The sequence below is a fragment of the Pelodiscus sinensis genome, chromosome 10 (genome assembly GCF_052426305.1).
Source record: "Pelodiscus sinensis isolate ZL-2025 chromosome 10, ASM5242630v1, whole genome shotgun sequence".
Classification (NCBI taxonomy): Eukaryota; Metazoa; Chordata; order Testudines; family Trionychidae; genus Pelodiscus; species Pelodiscus sinensis.
This window is the reverse complement of record NC_143061.1, coordinates 796216-816586: the sequence shown is the minus strand read 5'-3', so window position 1 is coordinate 816586 and position 20371 is coordinate 796216. Positions and strand designations below refer to the sequence as shown.

At 53.2% G+C, this 20371-nt stretch overlaps 1 protein-coding gene across 2 annotated transcripts in view; it reads left to right on the top strand.

The window, feature by feature from the left end:
• The first annotated feature begins 13207 nt into the window (after positions 1 to 13207).
• The window catches only part of BDH1 (3-hydroxybutyrate dehydrogenase 1), a 46841-nt gene continuing 39677 nt past the window's right edge, over positions 13208 to 20371 (top strand). Inside the window, exon 1 of one of the 2 annotated variants that reach the window (XM_075938322.2) lies at positions 13208 to 13337. The gene's annotated coding sequence lies outside the window, so the exon portion shown is untranslated. Of the gene's footprint in view, positions 13338 to 19855; positions 20014 to 20371 lie in introns of those variants that run through there. The other variant, XM_075938321.2, reaches the window with a different exon arrangement.

Genomic DNA, 20371 nt, shown 5'->3' with positions numbered 1-20371 from the left:
GTAGGTATGAGGTTTTTTGGCAGAGGCCCTTCCTGGCGCAGTTCCCGCAAGGGCAGACATCTGTGTGCAGAAAGTCAGGACTTTTATACTTCTTTTTCCCCTTCAACCACAGGTCAATTCCTGCTTGCCTTAGTCACAGGAATAGCCCCATGAAAGAATGTCAGAGAGGCAAATGCAAAGTAATGCACATTGGAAAAAATAATCTGAACTATACATACAAAATGATGGGGACTAATTCAGCTATTACCAGTCAAGAGAGAGATCTTGGAGTTATTGTGCATAGTTCTTTGAAAATACCCAGTGTGCAGCAGCAGTCAAAAAAGCAAACAGAATGTTAGGAATCTTGCAAAAAGGGATAGAGAGTAAGTCAGAGAACATCTTATTGCCTCTATATAAAACCATGGGATGCCCATATCTTGAATACTGCCTGCAGATGCAGCTGCCTCATTTCAAAAAAAGATCTCTTGGCATTGTAAAAGGTTCAGAAAAGGGCAACAGAAATGATTAGGGGTTTGGAACGGGTCCCATAAGAAGATAGAATAAAAAGACTGGCACTTTTCAGCTTAGAAAAGAGGTGACCAAGGGGAGATATGACAGAGGTCTATAAAATCATGACAGATATGAAGAAAGTGAATAAAGAAAAGTTATTTACTCATTTCCATAACATAAGAACTAGGCTCAACAAATTATATGAATAGCTAGCAGGTTCAAAACAAACAAACAGAAGTTTTTCTTCATGCAGCACACAAACCGTGGAACTCCTTGCCAGAGGATGTTGTGAAGACCAGGTCTTTAACAGAGTTCAAAAAAGAACTAGATAATTCATGAGGGACAGGCCCATTAACACTTATTAGCCAGGATGGGTAGGAATGGTGTCCGTAGCCTCTGTTTGTCAGAGGCTGGAAATGGGCGACAGAAACGGGATTACTTGATGATTACCTGTTTCTTTTCACTCCCTCTGGGGCACCTGGCATTGGTCGCTGTTGGCACACAGGATACTGAGTGAGATGGACCTTTGCTCTCACACAGTATGGCTATTCTTACCCTAAGAAGGCTAATGGCATATTAGGTGCATTAGGAGGAGCATTGTCAGCAGATCCAGAGAAGTGATTATTCCCCTTTATTCGGCTCTGGCGAGGCCACATCTGGAGTATTGTGTCCAGTTCTGGGCCCCCCACCACAGAAAGGATGTGGACGCATTGGAGAGGGGCCAGCAGAGGCAGCCAAAATGCTTCGGGGGCTGGAGCACATGACCTACAAGGAGCGACTGAGGGATTTGGGTTTGTTTAGTCTGAAGAACAGAAGAGTGAGGGGGGATTTGAGAGCAGCCTGCAACTACCTGAAGGGGGGTTCCAAAGAGGGTGGAGAAAGGCTGTTCTCAGTGGGGGCAGGTGGCAGAACAAGGAGCAATGGGCTCAAGTTACAGTGGGGGAGGTCCAGGTTGGATATTAGGAAAAACTATTTCACTAGGAGAGTGGTGAAGCACTGGAATGGGTTACCTAGGGAAGTGGTGGAGTCTCCACCCCTAGAGGTGTTTAAGTCTCGGCTTGACAAAGCCCTGGCCGGGTTGATTTAGTTGGATTGGTCCTGCCTTGGGCAGGGGGCTGGACTTGATGACTCCTGAGGTCTCTTCCAGCTCTATGGTTCTATGAGCAGAAACTCCAGCAGGGCAGAGTGTGCGTGAGAGGGGCCAGCCCCATGGTTCACATGCTGCCCACCAGCTGTGACGACATAAACGCCCCGGCACTCCGGTGAGGGAAACTTCCTAGGACTGGTGGGTCTCACCATATGATATCCCCCGGGAGGTTCTGCTCTGTGTCTCCTGAGTGCGGTTGTTATGGGCTGTGTCACTGACCCTCGCTGCTCCTAGCTGTGCACCATGATGTTGCTTCAGACCCTCAGGGGGAGGAGAGGCCGCCCAAGAGAATGTACATTGGGTACAAGCCAGGGAGGGGACCACGTAGACCTGGTGTTCCCAGTGTGCCATCTGCCTCCTCTTCTCCCTGGTGCATGGGGAGAACCATACGAGGGACTCATCCCTCCTGCAGACAGGGCCTGGTGCAAAATGAAACTGCCCACAGAACTGCACCCCAGTGCTGATTTAATCAGCAGGATCTGGGCCCAGCATCCAGATTCCAACAGCAGCAGCTTCATCACCCTGGGGACACCGCGTCTGCCTCTTGCCCTGCTCCTTGCCTTTCTCAGAGCTCAACAACTTTCCCCTGCAGTACCGGAACCTTTTTTTTTTTTTTTTTTTTTTTTTTAAAAAAAGCACCAGATGTGACCGTCTGCCGGGAGTGGAAGGCACAAGCTTTCAAGTGTCTTAGAGCTCGTCTTCAGGTTGGGGGAAGGGTTAGTCACAAGTGGGCGCCCCATCGCCTCTGGGTGACACTGACAGGCTACACTTGATTGACAATGGAACTGTTGTGACTAGCATCTGCTTTGCCTCTGTCTGTGCGACTGGCGTAGCCGGGGGTCAGAAGATAAACAATGGAAGCTGCAGAATTGGGTCAAATGCGAAAGGTCCATGTGCGGGGAGAGCCTCAGGTTCAACTGACGATCCAGCTGTCTCAAGTGGATGGAGCGTTTTGCATGGCAGCTAAACACCACCTCGAAAGTGGAGAGGGGAGGGTTCGCTCATCTATATACTGGGGCAAGGAAGCGGAATGAAGCGTTCAGTGCCTTGGAGGAGGGGAGCCACAAGGACAATTCTTCTGGGAGACTGGCCAAGTTTGATGGGCATTTTATGCCTCAGCCTAATGTGGTTGACAAGCAAGTGTATTCCAGCAGCATGCCCGGACAGCGGGGAGGCTGTGGAATTGGTTATAGGAGAAGATAGTATGTCATGGTAGAAAACTATGGTTCTGAGGATAAAAGGAAGCAGAGACAGGAGTTGCCTTGCATGCTAGCAAAAGACAGAAACTGCAAATGAAGAGAGATGTTGAGATAATGCTAAGTCCAGCTATGAATGCAGGGGACTGGACGACCTCCTGAGGTCCCTTCCAGGCCTACGAGTCTGTGTAACCTTCACACAGCAAGAGAAATGGCAAGACAATCAAAGAGGATTAAAAGTAAAAACAGACAAGAGGCTGCCAGAAAGAGACCTAGAGAAAGTGACTTACAGAATGGCAACAGGAAATTAGCACAGTTGTAATAAATCTTGAAAGGCAATGTCTGGGGCTTCGCCAGACAGCATTTATTACACCTGCTGCACCTGGGGGCAAAGTCGCAATCCAAGAAGTGACTTCCCAGCCAAAGGAGCCAAAAGCCAGAAATGCACAAAAACTGGACATTCTCCCTACAGACAATCCCCTAACCTCAAGCCAAGTCTTTCCAGTCACTACGCAACACACCTCCATCATAATCACCCAGGAACCCACCCCTGCCAACACTGCCCACACATCTACACCAGCGATTTCATCACTGGACCCAACCACATCAGCCACTAAATCAGGGGCTCATTTAACTGCACATCCAGTAATATGATCTATGCCATCAAATGCCAGCAATGCCCCACTGCAAGGTAGACTAGCCAAACTGGAGAGTGTCTACAGGAAAGAATTAATGGACATAAATCAGATCTCCGAAAAGGCAACACACAAAAACCTATTGGAGAACACTTTAATCATCCTGGACACTCATTAATGGATCTCCAAAAACAAAAGGAAAAACTATGTAGCACTTTAAATAATAACAAGATAGTTTAATAGGTGATGAGCTTTCATGGGCCAGACCCACTTCCTCAGATCATATTCTGAGTCTCCAAGTCACTGTTTTGTTTCAGGCCAATTCCACAAACGAAATATACAGGGAAGGGTTGGAACTTAAATTCATTCACAAGTTTAATTCTTATGCAAATAGTATAAACCTGTATATCAGCTGGCTCACACATTATCTTCCACCTCTTAATGACCTAATCAACCAACCAAACAATGAAGGTGCTAATGGTTCTTATCCACCTCTTGTAACTATTTAGTCTTTAAGGTGCTATTGACTAGACTATTTGTTGTTTTTTAAGTTTTTCCTGTTACAGACTAACTTGGCTACCCCATGAAGCTTATCTACTCACCAGCTCTCTTTTTTTTCTTCCTCTCCTCCTTTTCTTTCTCCTTTTTTTCCTTGTCCCCCCTGCCTCCTTTCCTTATTTATTCTTGGATCTGGACTTCTAACACTCGTGTCATCTGAAGAAGTGGTCTGTACTCATGAAAGCTCATGGTACCATCTACCTGTTTTGTTAGTCTTTAAGGTGCTACTAGACTATTGGTTGTTTTTTAAATTTTTGACTGTAAGCTGAAGCATCACCCATCTCACAGAAACCCTGCACTAGACCACTTTGCATCCTGGACAATACCAGTTGGGGCAGATTTTAACTTGTGACCAAGAAGTGAAAGTTCCTTGCTTGTGAAAACTAGTCACACAGAGCTACGGCTGGCTGTGGGGTGAGCTAAGTTCATTTATTTGCCCTCAAACGCCCTCTCTGCTTTTCACTGATGTGCCAGTCTCCTGAAATAGCCCTCTCTGTAAGTACTCGACTCTATTCGCTCCAGCCCCTCCACCTGCTGCTTCCATCTCACACCATGGCACAAGCTGCCGTAGCCGCGAAGGGCCAGCTCAAAGCACCAATGATGCTAGTACTGGAGGATTTACAGAGCCTTTGGGTGGAGATTTTCACACCATGGCAGCTGTCCAACAGGCCTTTCCTCTGCCAGGCTATGAAACGTGTCAGCTGAGTCTGGCCTGGCCAACTCTCCCAGCTGGTGCATGACGGAATGTGACCTTGGTTGATACGGGGCAGTCAGGTGGGTCACACTCAGCCGGGGCTGTGCGGGTTTCTGTGGCCGCCTGTACTGGATGATACTGGCCACCTGCCCTTGCAACACCTCCTAGCCAGCTTTACATTAGCTAAAGGGAACAGCAAAGTAAAACTGATATTAAGACCCCGGTAACTCGGGTTCATGTTGTTAGCAAAAACGTCCGTTAGTTACTGTATCAAACCCTGAATTGGCGTGGCCCACTTCGTTGCTCTTTTTATACATTTCCTCTCAGCTTGGCCCACGGAACCAGGCCTCGTTCCCTGCCCAGGCCTCCTGCCCTGGGGCTGCCTCGGGCACTGCTTGGTAGATGGAAAGAGTCCGCAAAGGCGCTGCCCCCTTTGTAGTGTGCCACACCCCGTAGGCACTGCCTGTGACCTGAGCATGCTTCTGAGAGACCCACCTCTGCCCAGGGGAGACCCCGCAGGGGCCGACCCCAAGCACCCACAGAAAAACAAACAGTGGGTGCTCAGCTACCTGCCACCCTCCTCTCCCACCAATTCGCTGTTTGGAGGCAAGCGGGAAGCCGTGGGGGATGGGGCGCAGTGGGGTGGGAAGAGGGCGGTGCAGGAGCGGCGATGGGCTGTGGGGAAGGGGCAGGCTGTGGATGGAGCTTAAGGAAGCTGGCAGCTGTGGATACCACTAGAGGTGCAATTGGTGGGCACTAACCACAGCCCGGGTTTATAGCTGGGGAGGAGGGTGGCCTGCTGGACACAGTTTGCCCTGAGGTCTCTTCCTGCCTGAATAGGCTAGACAGCCTCAGCGGTCACCAGAGCTATGGCTGTCTGAGAAGGGACATTGATACAGCCGAACAAGTGAGTGTCGCACAGGCAGACCTGGGTGAGCAGGGCAATGATAATATCGTCAGCTTCCCTCATCTGCCTTCAAATCCCTGCTCAGCAGCCTGCTTTGCTGGGGCACCTACAAAAGCCATGACACTGGTGAGGCTGCTGGCGTGCAGAGCTCACTGGCTGCCGTGCTGAGCAATAGCCTTTCCTAGTTTGCTTGCCCTCCCCCATCCGTCTGTATCCATCTGTCGCACCTTGTCTTAGACAGTAAGCTTCTTAGGGCAGGGACTGTTATTTGGTTGTGTTTTTACAGAGCCTCTAGGACTGTCAGGTGCTCTCGTAACATAAAAATAAATACACGGCAGACAACAGCAAAAGCCCCAAAGCAGCTCAGTGTGTGTCATTTTACAACATCACGAGGATTAAAAAGTCCAATTCCTGAGCAACAGCAACATGAAACGATCTTATCAGCATGCGTTTGACTTTGCCTTTGGCTCTCAGACGTTCCCCCCTCATCTTGTACAGGAAGGGACTGCGCTGGTGAGAGGAGAAAGCCCCATGAAGCTCCAGAGAGAAGACTGGTGCCTAAACACGCCCCGTCTGACGCCACTGTGGATCGATTGCCATCACGCTGGACTGTAGCCTTCAGGGAAAGATAAAGTCAGGCTGAGGAGGAGTAGGAGCCAATCCATCCTCTCTAGCCATTGCCAAAGGCCCCATCCGCTCACCAGTTCAGAGCCTTGGTCAGTTGTCAAGGCCACGTAGAGAGATTTTCCTGCAGTTCACCTGCACTTTTCTTGCCTTGCCTCACACTCAAGATCATGCTGATAGCTGATCTGGTGGCACGGAAGCCTCACTGACTCTCCGGCCATACGTGGTCAGCAAGAAGGTGCAGTCTTTTGAGAATTACCCACAAAACAACACTAATGAGAGAGATTCCTCAGCAGCTGCTGCAATCACTCCAGTCTCCTGGGGTTCTGTGTGACACCGCAGTGCTAGCTTCCTTCCTGTCCCTGGGTCCCGCCCCTGTCCTCAGGTGGGCATGCAAGACACTGTGCTTAAACACATCCACAGTCTGATGTGACAAGTTACCTCTGAGCCTGACTCATCCCTGCCAAGGAGGGCGAGGAGTCATCAGAAGCGATACACAGATCTGATAGGCCCCACACTATCCAACCAGAGTTCAGCCAATCAACAGGTGACAATCCACACAGCTGACCCCATCAGGTAGACAGGCTCTTCCAGGAAGCATCCCCTCTCCTCTGCTTGACTCCCCTACCTGTCTGGGAACACTCCCGTTGCCTAGTAGTTCTGGCAGGCTGCCGCTGCTCCCTCCAGCCCTTGATCTTGCCTTTGTCAGCTTCCCTACTAGCCAGCCCGTTCCAGCTCCTCCCTCAGCTAGCCTCCCCCACGTCTGACACCCATCCTCCTGTTTTCTGCACTTTAGATGGAATGCCATCTTTTCCTGTAGCCATTCCAGGTGCTAGGTGGTGACTGACTGTATAGACCCATCTACAGGTGGTTCGATATCCAGATCTTCAATAAGCTGAGGTCTCATGTAAAGCTGTTTCAGAAACAGTGGCTTGACATGAACAAAGTCCCTGGTAATGTTCCACCTGGCATTGCCTCTATTTGTGTTTGTCGGCGAGGTCTCCAAGAAGAGATTCGAGTGAGACAGTTTCCTTGGCTGAAGGCCTTATTGTTTTCTCATACATACCTCACGCATACAAAGGGCACCTCATACATACCTCTCGCATACAAAGGGCACCTCATACATACCTCTCGCATACAAAGGGCATCTCATACATACCTCTCGCATACAAAGGGCATCTCATACATACCTCTCACATACAAAGGGCACCTCATACATACCTCACGCATACAAAGGGCACCTCATACATACCTCTCACATACAAAGGGCACCTCATACATACCTCTCACATACAAAGGGCACCTCATACATACCTCTCGCATACAAAGGGCATCTCATACATACCTCTTGCATACAAAGGGCACCTCATACATACCTCACGCATACAAAGGGCACCTCATACATACCTCACGCATACAAAGGGCACCTCATACATACCTCACGCATACAAAGGGCACCTCATACATACCTCACGCATACAAAGGGCACCTCATACATACCTCACGCATACAAAGGGCACCTCATACATACCTCTCACATACAAAGGGCACCTCATACATACCTCTCGCATACAAAGGGCACCTCATACATACCTCACCTGTATCTTTTTGCACAGGCCACTCCAGTATGATCGAGCACCCTGGCGTTGTTTGTTGCCAAGCACTCTTGGCCACTCTGAGGCTAGCCTATCTCAGGAAAGGGCCCCGTTGTGGTGGAGAAATGCTGTGCCTGTTGCCTCAGAAACCAGAAGCTTTACGTATCCTGCAAACCACTCTGCTTTATCTTGTACAGTCTTTTTGCCAAAAGCTAAGGCTGTGGTTACATGGAGATGCATTCTGAGCATGTTGCATGCTGCATCCGCATGCAGGGGAAGTGCAGCCAGTGACTCAGCCTACTTCCCTGGGGGAAACGGTGACACCTCTCTTGGTCACTTTTCTTGTTGATAATACATGGGCAACAACTGTGTTTGGTAGGATGGCAATCATGCAGGTGTATGGTCTGTGTGTCAAACGGAGAGTCTGGAGCATATCCTGCAGGTGTTTTCTGGGAGCAACAATTAAATCTAGCTGATGCTGGTGTATGGCGCTAAGGTGTCTTCATAAGACCCTCTTGGAAGCAGGTGCTGGTAATGCAGAGTCCTCGGTGGGTGCAAGCCAGATGCAAACGGATGGACATTATACCAAATGGACTGAAGGTGAAAAAGACTGTGAATGGCTTGCTAACTACAAAAGCAGCTTCTCCTCTCTTGGAATTCACACCTCCAGATCAGCTACTAGAAGTGGGCCTCATCCTCCTTGATTGGATCCACCTCGTCATCTCCAGCCTGATTCTGGCCTGCATATTTATACCTGCCTCTGGGAATTTCCACTACATGCATCTGACGAAGTGGGTCTTTGGCCAGGAAAGCTTATGCTCCAACACTTCAGTTAGTCTCTAAGGTGCCACAGGACTCCTCGCTGTCTCTACCCAGTGTCATTCATTGTTCCCACTCCACAGTGGCCACACCTTCTCATCGGAGCAGGCTCTAGTGTTGGCCTCTAGCAGGCAGAATCACTTCCCGATGACACTGCCGAGTTGCGGACAGGACAAGTTCTTCTGATCGGGAACAGAAGACAATGTCAGGGCATCTGTACTGGTGATGTTGGCGAAGGCATCTGTGGTGAATGGCTTTAGCAATGTAGCGTGTTCTGGGGTTGCAACAGGACATTCCACCATGGCTGCTAATGAGTTTTGTACTGCAAACCCCACCCTGTGTTCCCGGCAAGCGTGTTTGCCTTTTCCGTGCCAGAGGAACGTAAAATGCATCTTGTGCAGGGAGCCTGTGTCACTTCTTTTGCCTTCAGGGCAACATCCAAGTCAGGTTTTTCTAGCTCTCCTTCATCTATGCTCACTGACCTCCTCTAGACATGGAACATTGCCCTTCACATTCCCAGGCCCACAGGCAGGCTGGAAAAGGGCAGCAAGTGTTCTCAGCCCGTTGGCAGGTTCGTCTAGGCAGAAACAAAGGAGGCAGAGGCTTGCCTGGGGCCCAAAACCCTCCTCTGCAGAGGGCTAGCTGGGCCCCGGGCGTGGAAACCCTTGGAAACAGCAGAGCTGCAGGAGACGCCAGAGGGCAGAGCCGAGTGTCAGTGCCAAACCCCCGACATGCTCTGAGCTCTCGGTTTTCTCCTCTAGAGCATTGTTCAATCACAAGCTAACTGCAAGGCAGCGGAACGAATAATACACAATACGTACCGCTAGTACGTCCTTACTGCTCACAAATGGCTTAATGGGGCCAGAGTTCTCGATTTCCCCGATGCCCTGGGGTGAGGGGGCAGAAGAGATTCTAGATGTGCCTGTAATGAGGCCCAAGGCGTGGCGTGGAATCGGAGGAGAGTGCAATGGAGATGTCTGAGAAGGACACGGGAACAGAGGGTGGCGAGCCAGAGCCAGATTGATTAGCATTTCTGTGCCTGTTTGCAATAGCACCTAGAGAACTCAAACAGAAACCAAGCCCATGGCACCAGGCACTCCCAGGCTAGCTCAGGGGTTGGCAACCTTTTCAAAGCAAAGAGCCAAACTACACCAAAATTCAGAACAAGTGCTCAGCAAAGAGCCATATAAGAATGCCCATTCGCATGACTGAAAATATACAACTTCATATTATTGATGACTGACATAATGATTAACAACAGCGGAAAGGAAACATTGTTCTCACAGACTTTATTTAACGGGACTTCTGCTGCTGCACCTTTCCACACATTTCTTTGATGTTTACATCAATACTGGTCAAATCCAGCTTCAAGCATGCATTCAGGCTGTCTTCTGTCAGTCTTATGGCAGGGGTGTGGGCATGTGGGGTGCAGGAGTCAAGGCTGGGGTACATGAGGGGCTCAGGGCAGGGGGTTTGAGTGCATGATGGGCTCGGGGCACAGAGTTGAGGTGCAGGAGTGTTATGGCAGGCAGTTGGGGTGTGGGAGGTGCAGGAGGCAGGGTTGTGATGTATGAGGGGCTCAGGGTAGGAGGTTGGGGTGTGGGAGGTGCAGGAGGCAGAGTTGGGATGTCTGAAGAGCTAAGGGCAGGAGGTTAGGGTGTGGGAGGTGCAGGAGGAAGGGTTGGGATGTATGAGGGGCTCAAGGCAGGTGGTTGGGGTGTGGGAGGTGCAGGAGGCAGGGTTGGGATGTATGAGGGGCTCAGGGCAGGGGGTTGGGGTGTGGGAGGTGCAGGAGACAGGGTTGGGATGTATGAGGGGCTCAAGGCAGGGGGTTGGGGTGTAGGAGGTGCAGGAGGCAGAGTTGGGATGTCTGAGGAGCTAAGGGCAGGAGGTTAGGGTGTGGGAGGTGCAGGAGGAAGGGTTGAGATGTCTGAGGGGCTAAGGGCAGGAGATTAGGGTGTGGGAGGTGCAGGAGGAAGGGTTGGGATGTATGAGGGGCTCAGGGCAGGGGGTTGGGGCGTGGGAGGTGCAGGAGGCAGGTTTGGGATGTATGAGGGGCTCAGGGCAGGGGGTTGGGGTGTAGGAGGTGCAGGAGGCAGGGTTGGGATGTCTGAGGGGCTAAGGGCGGGAGGTTAGGGTGTGGGAGGTGCAGGAGGCAGGGTTGGGATGTCTGAGGGGCTAAGGGCGGGAGGTTAGGGTGTGGGAGGTGCAGGAGACAGGGTTGGGATGTATGAGGGGCTAAGGGTGGTAGGTTAGGGTGTGGGAGGTGCAGGAGACAGGGTTGGGATGTATGAGGGGCTCAGGGCAGGTGGTTGGGGTGTGGGAGGTGCAGGAGGCAGGATTGGGATGTATGAGGGGCTCAGGGCAGGGGGTTGGGGTGTAGGAGGTGCAGGAGGCAGGGTTGGGATGTCTGAGGGGCTCAGGGCAGGTGGTTAGGGTGCGGGAGGTGCAGGAGGAAGGGTTGGGATGTCTGAGGGGCTAAGGGTGGGAGGTTAGGGTGTGGGAGGTGCAGGAGGTAGGGTTGGGATGTCTGAGGGGCTAAGGGTGGTAGGTTAGGGTGTGGGAGGTGCAGGAGGCAGGGTTGGGATGTATGAGGGGCTCAGGGCAGGTGGTTGGGGTGTGGGAGGTGCAGGAGGAAGGGTTGGGATGTCTGAGGGGCTAAGGGCAGGAGGTTAGGGTGCGGGAGGTGCAGGAGGAAGGGTTGGGATGTCTGAGGGGCTAAGGGCGGGAGGTTAGGGTGTGGGAGGTGCAGGAGGCAGGGTTGGGATGTCTGAGGGGCTAAGGGTGGTAGGTTAGGGTGTGGGAGGTGCAGGAGACAGGGTTGGGATGTATGAGGGGCTCAGGGCAGGTGGTTGGGGTGTGGGAGGTGCAGGAGGAAGGGTTGGGATGTCTGAGGGGCTAAGGGCAGGAGGTTAGGGTGCGGGAGGTGCAGGAGGCAGGGTTGGGATGTATGAGGGGCTCAGGGCAGGTGGTTGGGGTGTGGGAGGTGCAGGAGGAAGGGTTGGGATGTCTGAGGGGCTAAGGGCAGGAGGTTAGGGTGCGGGAGGTGCAGGAGACAGGGTTGGGATGTCTGAGGGGCTCAGGGCAGGTGGTTGGGGTGTGGGAGGTGCAGGAGGAAGGGTTGGGATGTCTGAGGGGCTAAGGGTGGTAGGTTAGGGTGTGGGAGGTGCAGGAGACAGGGTTGGGATGTATGAGGGGCTCAGGGCAGGTGGTTGGGGTGTGGGAGGTGCAGGAGGCAGGGTTGGGATGTCTGAGGGGCTAAGGGCGGGAGGTTAGGGTGCGGGAGGTGCAGGAGGAAGGGTTGGGATGTCTGAGGCGCTAAGGGCGGTATAGGCATGAGGCACAGTAGGAAGGACAAGAGGGAAATGAGAGTGTAAATGCACGAGGCTCGATTCTGTTCCAAGTCAGCCCCAGTATGAATCACTCTATGGAAACTTGTCGTCGCCGTCTCTACTCACACCCAACAACAGGCGTCTCCCATCTCCCTCTCTGGTCTAAATGTCTCCCGCCCGCCCCCATGCTGGCTGTGTTCCAGAAAGTAGCGGCCCCACACAGAGGTGGCCAGTTCTTGTCACTTCTGGGGCAGCTGTGGTACCAAGCTAGAGGGAACAGAAAGAGCCCCAGTTAATCAGAATCTGGCATCCTATCAGCAAATCTTCCTGGGGCGCGGATCAGCGGAGGGACGCACACGAAGCTGTGCAGAAAGAGGGCTGCGCTGTGTCAGTCTGAGATTTGCCAGAGCGTCCGTTTTTAGAGCTGGGCAGCTCTTTGGCTGCCTCCAGTAACAATAAGCAAGACATGAAACCAAGCAAACGAAGCACTTTTACAAACCCTGATTAACTGTGTCGGCCTTTGGGGACAGTCTAGGGAAATAGCATATTACATTAGCTAGGAGCATTTCTATTAGCCTGCTTGCCAGGAACAAAGTGTTCGATAGCAGCAGCTGCAGAGCCAGCTCTCAGGAGCAGGCGGGTCCCAGTCAGGTGGATACCCTGTCACTCAGGGAGGAGCCAGTGATCTCATGAGCCAATCACTAGTTTTGTTATCCTCTGGCACGTGGCTGGTGGGTACAGTTGTGACCGGACATTCCATATTCCTTCTGGGAATAGGCTTATGACTATGATGTAACTGGAGTAGGCTTTGTGTGAGACACATCATGTGAGATCTCTTTGGGAAGGCTGCAAGCTACTGAATTCCATTATCTCATTTGTGTGCATCGATCATTCCTGCATTTGAAGTTAAACAATAAAGTCTAAACCTGTGTTACTAAGGGAGTCATGCTCAGTGAGGACCATCAGTAATGCTCAAGGAACTTACCGGCTTAATACTCAGGACAACGATCTATGAATAGACTTGTTTTCCTGTCAGCCGGGGGTGGGGGGGTCAATGGTGGGTCTTGCCAAGACATGTGGCCATGTCACCTGATGCTGGGATCCATCCTGGATGCTTCACAAGAGCAGAAGGAAAATGTAGGCGGAACACAAAGGAGTTCCACCTTCTGCTAAACCTATTTAAGGGTGGGGAGGGAGGGAGTCTTGGCTGTCAGTTCTCCGTGCTACCCATCCAGGATGACTGGATGCCGAAAAGGCCTAAGACTGAACAGGGGGAAGGCCTGGCCCCAGGCTGGGAGGCTGTCCAGTCTGTGAAAGAAGCTTATTAGAACAACTTTGAGGGTGAGCTATTCCGTGTAACCAGTTCTTAGGGCTCTAAGCTTAACTTGCAGGTTGTTTTATTTTGTGTAATAACCTATTCCGTCCCGTGTCCTGTTATCTACTTTATACCTGAGAGCATCCGTGCGTCTGTCTGTCGGTGTGTCCATCTGTGAGTCTGTGTTCAAGAACTCCTCCTAAACGGTAAGAGCTAGGAGCAGCAAATTCAGTAGCAGCTTCCTCTTCTCACAACTTACAGCAAGGGCAGGGTTTGGTTCTGCCAGAACAATGGGATGTGCCTGGAATAGGATTGTTTCTCATCAGATGGAGAGGGAGGGGTCTGGTAGGAGGAACAGCTCAGTGAAGTGAGGGGCTCTAGCTCACTAATCCATACATGCAGCACTACTCTATCTAGATGAGCGTTTTCACAAAGGGTAGTTATGTGTCTAAGTGCACTTAAACCTGCACTGACATCAAGACACTTAGGCTATGCTTACACTGGCACGAACTTGCGCCAGAGCTATGCAAATGAGGCCAAGCATGGAATAACGCCAAGCCTCATTTGCATATATGAGCCGCCATTTTGTGAAAGAGGCTCTTGTGCAAGAAGGAGCTGTCTATACTGCCCCGTCTTGCACAAGAAAAACCCTCTTGCGCAATGCCTCGACGCTGATTATTTTCAGGAATAACAGCATTGCGCAAGAGGGTTTTTCTTGCGCAAGAAGGGACAGTGTAGACGCTCCTTCTTGCGCAAGAGCCTCTTCCACAAAATGGCGGCTCATTATATATGCAAATGAGGCTTGGCGATATTCCATGCTTAGCCTCATTTGCATAGCTCTGGCACAAGATCGCGCAAGTGTAGACATAGCCTTAGGGTACATCTAGATTACATGCCTCTGCCGACAGAGGCATGTAAAATAGGCTACCCGACATAGTCAACGAAGCGGGGATTTAAATATCCCTGGCTTCATTAAAATAAAAATGGCCGCCGCGCTGTGCCGGCTCAGCTGATCGTCGGCACAGCGTGCGAGTCAAGACGTGAATCAGTCAACAAGGGAAGCCTTTGTCAACTGCTCCTGTAAACCTTGTTTCACGAGGCATAAGGGAGCGGTCGACAAAGGCTTCCCTTGTCAACCGATCCGCGTCTTGACTCGCGCTGTGCTGACGATCAGCCGAGTCTGCACAGCGTGGTGGCCATTTTTATTTTAATGAAGCCAGGGATATTTAAATCCCCGCTTCATTGACTATGTGGGGTAGCCTATTTTACATGCCTCTGTTGGCAGAGGCATGTAATCTAGATGTACCCTTGCACTTTACTTATTTTTCTCAGAAAAGGGTCTGATTTTCTTAAAACTAAATTGTATAATTTCCACACATGGTCAAAATTAGACCCACTGATTGCAAAAGAGGCAAAGTTAAGCAAACTAGCTAGATAACCTCAGTGTGTCAAGATAAACTAAGAATATGTCTAGACTTTTTCCTAGTCCCTCTCCGGGTGTCATTTGTTTTTCCAGGACCAATCCCCTGTGAACCTGTCGTGGACCCCTTGTTATTAGCTGGTTCAAGGTGGATTAATTTTCAGTTCCAAACAAGCAGCCAACCTGCAACAGTGAACTTTGCCTGTTCCAGTAACACACCCTTCATTTCACAATGCTGCACTACTCTAACTTCCCAGAGAGGGTCCTGCCTTTGGCAGCATGGCCAGCACGCCTCTGCGGCGCGGGTTTTTCTAATGCTCTCAGCAGTCTGGCTGAGCCATAGCAGCGAGGTGCTGTTCGGAGCAGTGTCTGTGTATAAACGATCCCGTTTTGCGATAGGCTGCTTCCTCAGCAGGGGGCTGGAACAAAGTGTAGAGTGGGGGTGCTGAGAGTCCTTGAACCAAACCGTAAACCCTGGCTGTGATGGAATCCACCTCAATCTGGGGTGCAGCGGCAGCCTGCGTCCCAGCCCCTATGTCCCTCCATAAGCTAAGCCAGAACCACTGATCACAGTGACACAAATCACATTGACCACGGCTAATAGCACATGGGCTGCACTCGCCTCCTGGGGACCTGGCACAAGCGGGAATGACGTGCACAAGCCCATGGGGCCAGATCTAATGCACCAAGGGTGCTGAGAGAGTTGGCTGAGGTGACTGCAGAGCCTTTGGCCATTACCTTTGAAAACTGGTGGCCATCAGGGGATTAGCTGGAAAAAGGCAAGTGCAGCACCCATCTCTAACAGGGAAGGAACCTCCAAGAAACTACAGCCTCACCTCACTCCCCAGAAAAATCCTGGAGGGAATCCTCAAGGAATCCATTCTGAAGCAGCTGGAATACAGAAAAGTGATCAGGAAGAGTCAACATGGATTGACCACGGGCAAGTCCTGCCTGACCAACCTGGTTGCCTTCTATCATGAGGTACCTGGCTCTGTGGACATGGGGAAGGCAGTGGATGCAATAGACCTTGACTTCAGCGTCTCCCACAGGATTCTTGCCATCAAATTAAAGCAGTATGGACTGGAGAAAGGACTGTCATGTGGATAGAAATCTAGCGAGATCACTGGGCTCCATGTCTGGCTGGCGGTTGTGCCCCGCGGATTGATTCTAGGACCGGTTTTGTTCAACGTCATTATCAATGGCCTGGCTGAGGGGATGGGTCGCACCATCAGCAAGTCTGTGCATGACACGGAGCTAGGGGGAGAGGTAGCTACGCTGGCGGGCAGGGAGAGGGGCCAGAGTGTCCTGGACAGATTAGAGGACTGGCCCAAAAGAAATCTGATGCGGTTCAACAAGGCCAAGTGCAGGGTCCTGCCCGTGGGAAGGAAGAATCCCCAGGACTGCTCCAGGTTTCAGAACAGTGCCCTTTGGAAGCTGGGCTCTTGTGCCGCCCTCAGGAGAAATCCCAGTGCTGCCCTGCTGATTAGCAGAGTGCCCACAGGTTTGTATTTCTATTGGTGGTGCACATTCACCCATGCCTCGGTGCACATAAAATGTAACAGGGCGCCCTTGTAGCCAAGAAGGCTAATGGCATATTAGGATGCATTAGGGGGAGCATTGCCAGCAGATCCAGAGATGTGATTATTCCCCTTTATTCGGCTCTGGTGAGGCCACTTCTGGAGTATCGTGTCCAGTTCTGGACCCCCCACCACAGAAAGGATGTGGACGCATTGGAGAAAGTACAGCGGAGGGCGACCAAAATGATTCGGGGGCTGGAGCACATGACCTATGAGAAGAGGCTGAGGGAGTTGGGTCTGTTTAGTCTGCAGAAGAGCGAGGGGGGATTTGAGAGCAGCCTTCAACTTCCTGCAGGGGGTTCCAGAGAGGCTGGAGAGAGGATGTTCTTGGTGGTGACAGATGGTAGAACAAGGAGCAATGGGCTCAGGTTTCAGCGGGGGAAGTCTAGGTTGGAGATGAGGAAAAACTCTTTCCCTAGGCGGGTGGGGAAGCCCTGGGCTGGGTTCCCTAGGGAGGGGGTGGAATCTCCATCCCTAGAGGTTTGTAAGGCCTGGCTTGGCAAAGCCCTGGCTGGGATGATTTGGTTGGGGTTGGTGTTACTGTCCAAGTGGGTTGAAGACAAGAACCAGACCCGCTGATGGGGGGGAGGGACAATTGCACAGGGGCCCAATGTTTGAAAGGGGCCCGGAGCTCCCATCTACCGCTGTTGCCACAACGCCACAGAAGCACCCCTCCGTGGGGCTCTGGGGGGGGGGGGAGGGCCCAGCGCCGCATTCTGGACAGCGCTATGGGCTGACTGCCCCTTCCACCTGAAGCTCTGCCCCTTGCGGGGCACCGAGCCAGCCTCCCCACACCTTGCCCACAGTGGCTTCCAGCTCCGCTGCAAAGAATCAAGTCATCAGGCACCAGGTAGAAGTGTGTTACTGTAACTGACAGATGGGCTGGTTCACATTAGCATCAACTCCACAGCCAGGGGGCAGATCTCCACTCCGTGGGATTTCACATCCCTCTTTCCGTGCGCAAGGTTCCTCTGCATCAACCGCTTCCTGAGCTAGCTGCTGGGACCGGTCCTTTCCTCCAGTGGAAATCACGAGAGCCGTACCAGCATGGTCCTCACTGAGCAGTGCAGAAAGCAGCATCCACTCTAGCTAGGAGAGTAGCATGTAATGGAAGCTCTGTGGTCACTGCGCTAAGTCAGGTCCTTGTTGCAATGCTAATCCACTTGCAGCTAGTGACTAGCTGGAACTGGCTGGCTGGAGCTCTCGGACCCACAGTTGAGGCTTTGGAGCATATTTAGGTGACCAGTGGAGTAGCACCCCCTTACACTGTAGCTGAATTTGGCCTTGCATCTCTTCTCTCAACCTAGAACCACTGCATTGTCCCAGTCAAAGCAAACAGGGACACGGGAGCTCGTGCACTATCGAGATTTTTCAAGAACTAAGATTAGTGTATAGCTACTGCTGGTGTCAAATCTGCGCAGCTGTGCTGAGACAGCTGGTGTGATGCTCATCTGGACCAACTGGGGATCTGGCCCTGACATTTAAGCAGGCTGCACCGCACATAAGCTGCACTGAAGGGCTGCAGCTGATGCACAAAGGCAAGGAAACGGCACATGATGGTGCTGTGTGAAATGTGAAGAGCTGTGGCAGCTGCCTCCTGAGCAGGACTGCGTCCGCCCCAGAAGTGGAGAGCCCTGTGGCCTTGCAGGGCGGCCATGAAAGCCCGGGAGCGAGCTGTGAGCTTGGTGACAGATCAGCAACAAGCTCTTGGGACTGGCCATCCACTGGCACTTTCACACCTCGGACGGGGGAGGGCTGTGGCCCAGGGTTCTCAGGCCCGGAGGGCAGCAGGGCAAGGGATGGATTCTAAGGCCCCTCTCCCACATCACTACAGCACAGCAATAAGAGACGCATGGCTCAGCCCCAAGGGCTCGACCAGGTGCCCCGGGCTCAGAACTGGCGGGAGGGCCATGGGATCCGTGCAGAGTGCCCCAGGGCAAGGCTAACCCTGCTCCATCTCAGGTGAGGAGGGCGAACGTCTAGGACGTGCTTGTGTGACATCGACACGGAGAAGGAAGGAGCCGCGGCCAGGGCAGGCAGTTCCTGTGCTAACCCCTCACGTGCCCGGCTAGAACGACGCCAGGCCCAATGATGCTGATTCTAGCTCAGGCGATGGCTGCTCTGTGTAATTCGGTGACAATTTGTTGGTGTCAGCCGCAAACAGCAGGCCTGACTGCTCTGCTCTTGGGAAATGATTCCACCTGACTGACACAGCTCAAAGGCACCCTTGTTCCACATGGCGGCTGCACACAGCCCTCTCTCCCCAGGCAGGCCAGCCAGGGCTGAACAGAGCCTCTGAGATGCGCGCTAGGAATAACTGTGGGGCAGATGTCTGGCCTGGGCCATGCAGGAGGCAGGACCAGACGATCACAGTGGCCTCAAGAATCTGTAATTCCACTGCGCTGGGTGGAGCTAGAACACAGAAACGGCCAGACCCAAAGTCCCTCCAGCCCCGTGTCCTGTCGGCCCCCAGAGGAGAGAACAGAACCGGGACTCACCAAGTGATCCCTCCCATCGCCCATTCCCAGCCCCTGACACACAGAGGCTTGTGGCACTGTTCCTGCCCACCCTGGCTAACAGCCATTGATGGACCCAACTGCCATCAATTTATTTAGCGCTTTTTGGACCCCGATTTAAGCTGGTGGGAGAGAAGGGTCAAGTCTAAGCAGCTTGTCAGTTCAACCAAACCTAGAGTCTAAAGACTGAAAGAAGCAAACAGGAGAGTGATGGGAGTGACCCTGGAGAGGAAATGGAGACCCGGGAGTGGGCAGAGGGGGAAGGGGATTACTGTCTGGGATTCCTTGGTCCTGCCCTTCAGTTTCCACCCTCCCCTGCCCTGTTTCTCCAAAAGTTGGTTTTTAAAAAGATGGACAGCGCCAAACACTGGGGGAGGCTGGTTTAGTGGGGCAGGTCTAGGTTGGATCTTAGGAAAAACTACGTCCCTAGGAGGGTGGGGAAGCGCTGGGACAGTTCTAGGGAGATCCCCCAACCTAGAGGTTTCTAAGTCCCGGCTTGACCGAGCCCTGGCTGGGCTGATTGAGCGGGGTCGGTCCTGTCGTGGGCAGGGGCTGGACTCGATGGCTCCTGAGGCCTCTTCCAGCCCTCGGGTTCTAGGATTAGTGCAAAAGGCGCTATCCCCTCTGACCCAAGCCCGACCGACACACGCCGGGGCTGGGGGAAGGCGGGGACCCGAGCTGCCTGCTTCCCGCCCGCGGGCCGGGGGGGGGCAGCGCGGGGGGGGTGTGGGGGGTGCGGGGGTGTGTAACGCTGCTGCGTCGGAGTGCGGCGCCGCTGGCGGGGAGGGGTGTGCACGGGGGTGTGTGCGCGCAGGGCGGGTTCCGGCGGCCGGGGGGGTGCGCACGTGTTCGCGGGGGGTGTGTGCGCGCAGGGCGGGTTCCGGCGGCCGGGGGGGGGTGCGCACGTGTTCGCGGGGGGGGTGTGTGTGGGGGGGTGCGCACGTGTTCGCGGGGGGTGTGTGGGGGGTGCGCGGGGGGGGGTGTGGGGGGGTCCCGCCGCCCCCGAGCGCAGGGCGGGTCCTCACGGGCGGCGGCGCAGCGAGCAGCCGGGCGGCGGCACCCCAAGCCCAGGGCGCGGGGTGGGGCCGGAGGCGGAGGCGTCACTTCCCGGCCGGCCGGCAGCAGCTCCACGCCGCGGGGAGGCGGGTCACGCAGCAGCGCCCGGGCAGCATCCGCACGCGGCTCGCAGGTAACCGCGCGGCGGGGCGGGCGGAGCGGATCGCCGGCTGCGGGGCCCGGCTGCCCGGGGCGGGAGATGCGGAGACAAAGACACAAAGAGACGCAGCCATGCGCAGAGAGACACACACACACACACACACGGTACAGAAAGACAGACACACAGCCGGGGCGGTGCAGAGACAGACACACACACACTGCCAGGCACACACACACACACACGGTACAGAAAGACAGACACACAGCCGGGGCGGTGCAGAGACAGACACACACACACTGCCAGGCACACACACACACACACACACACACGGTACAGAAAGACAGACACACAGCCGGGGCGGTGCAGAGACAGACACACACACACTGCCCGG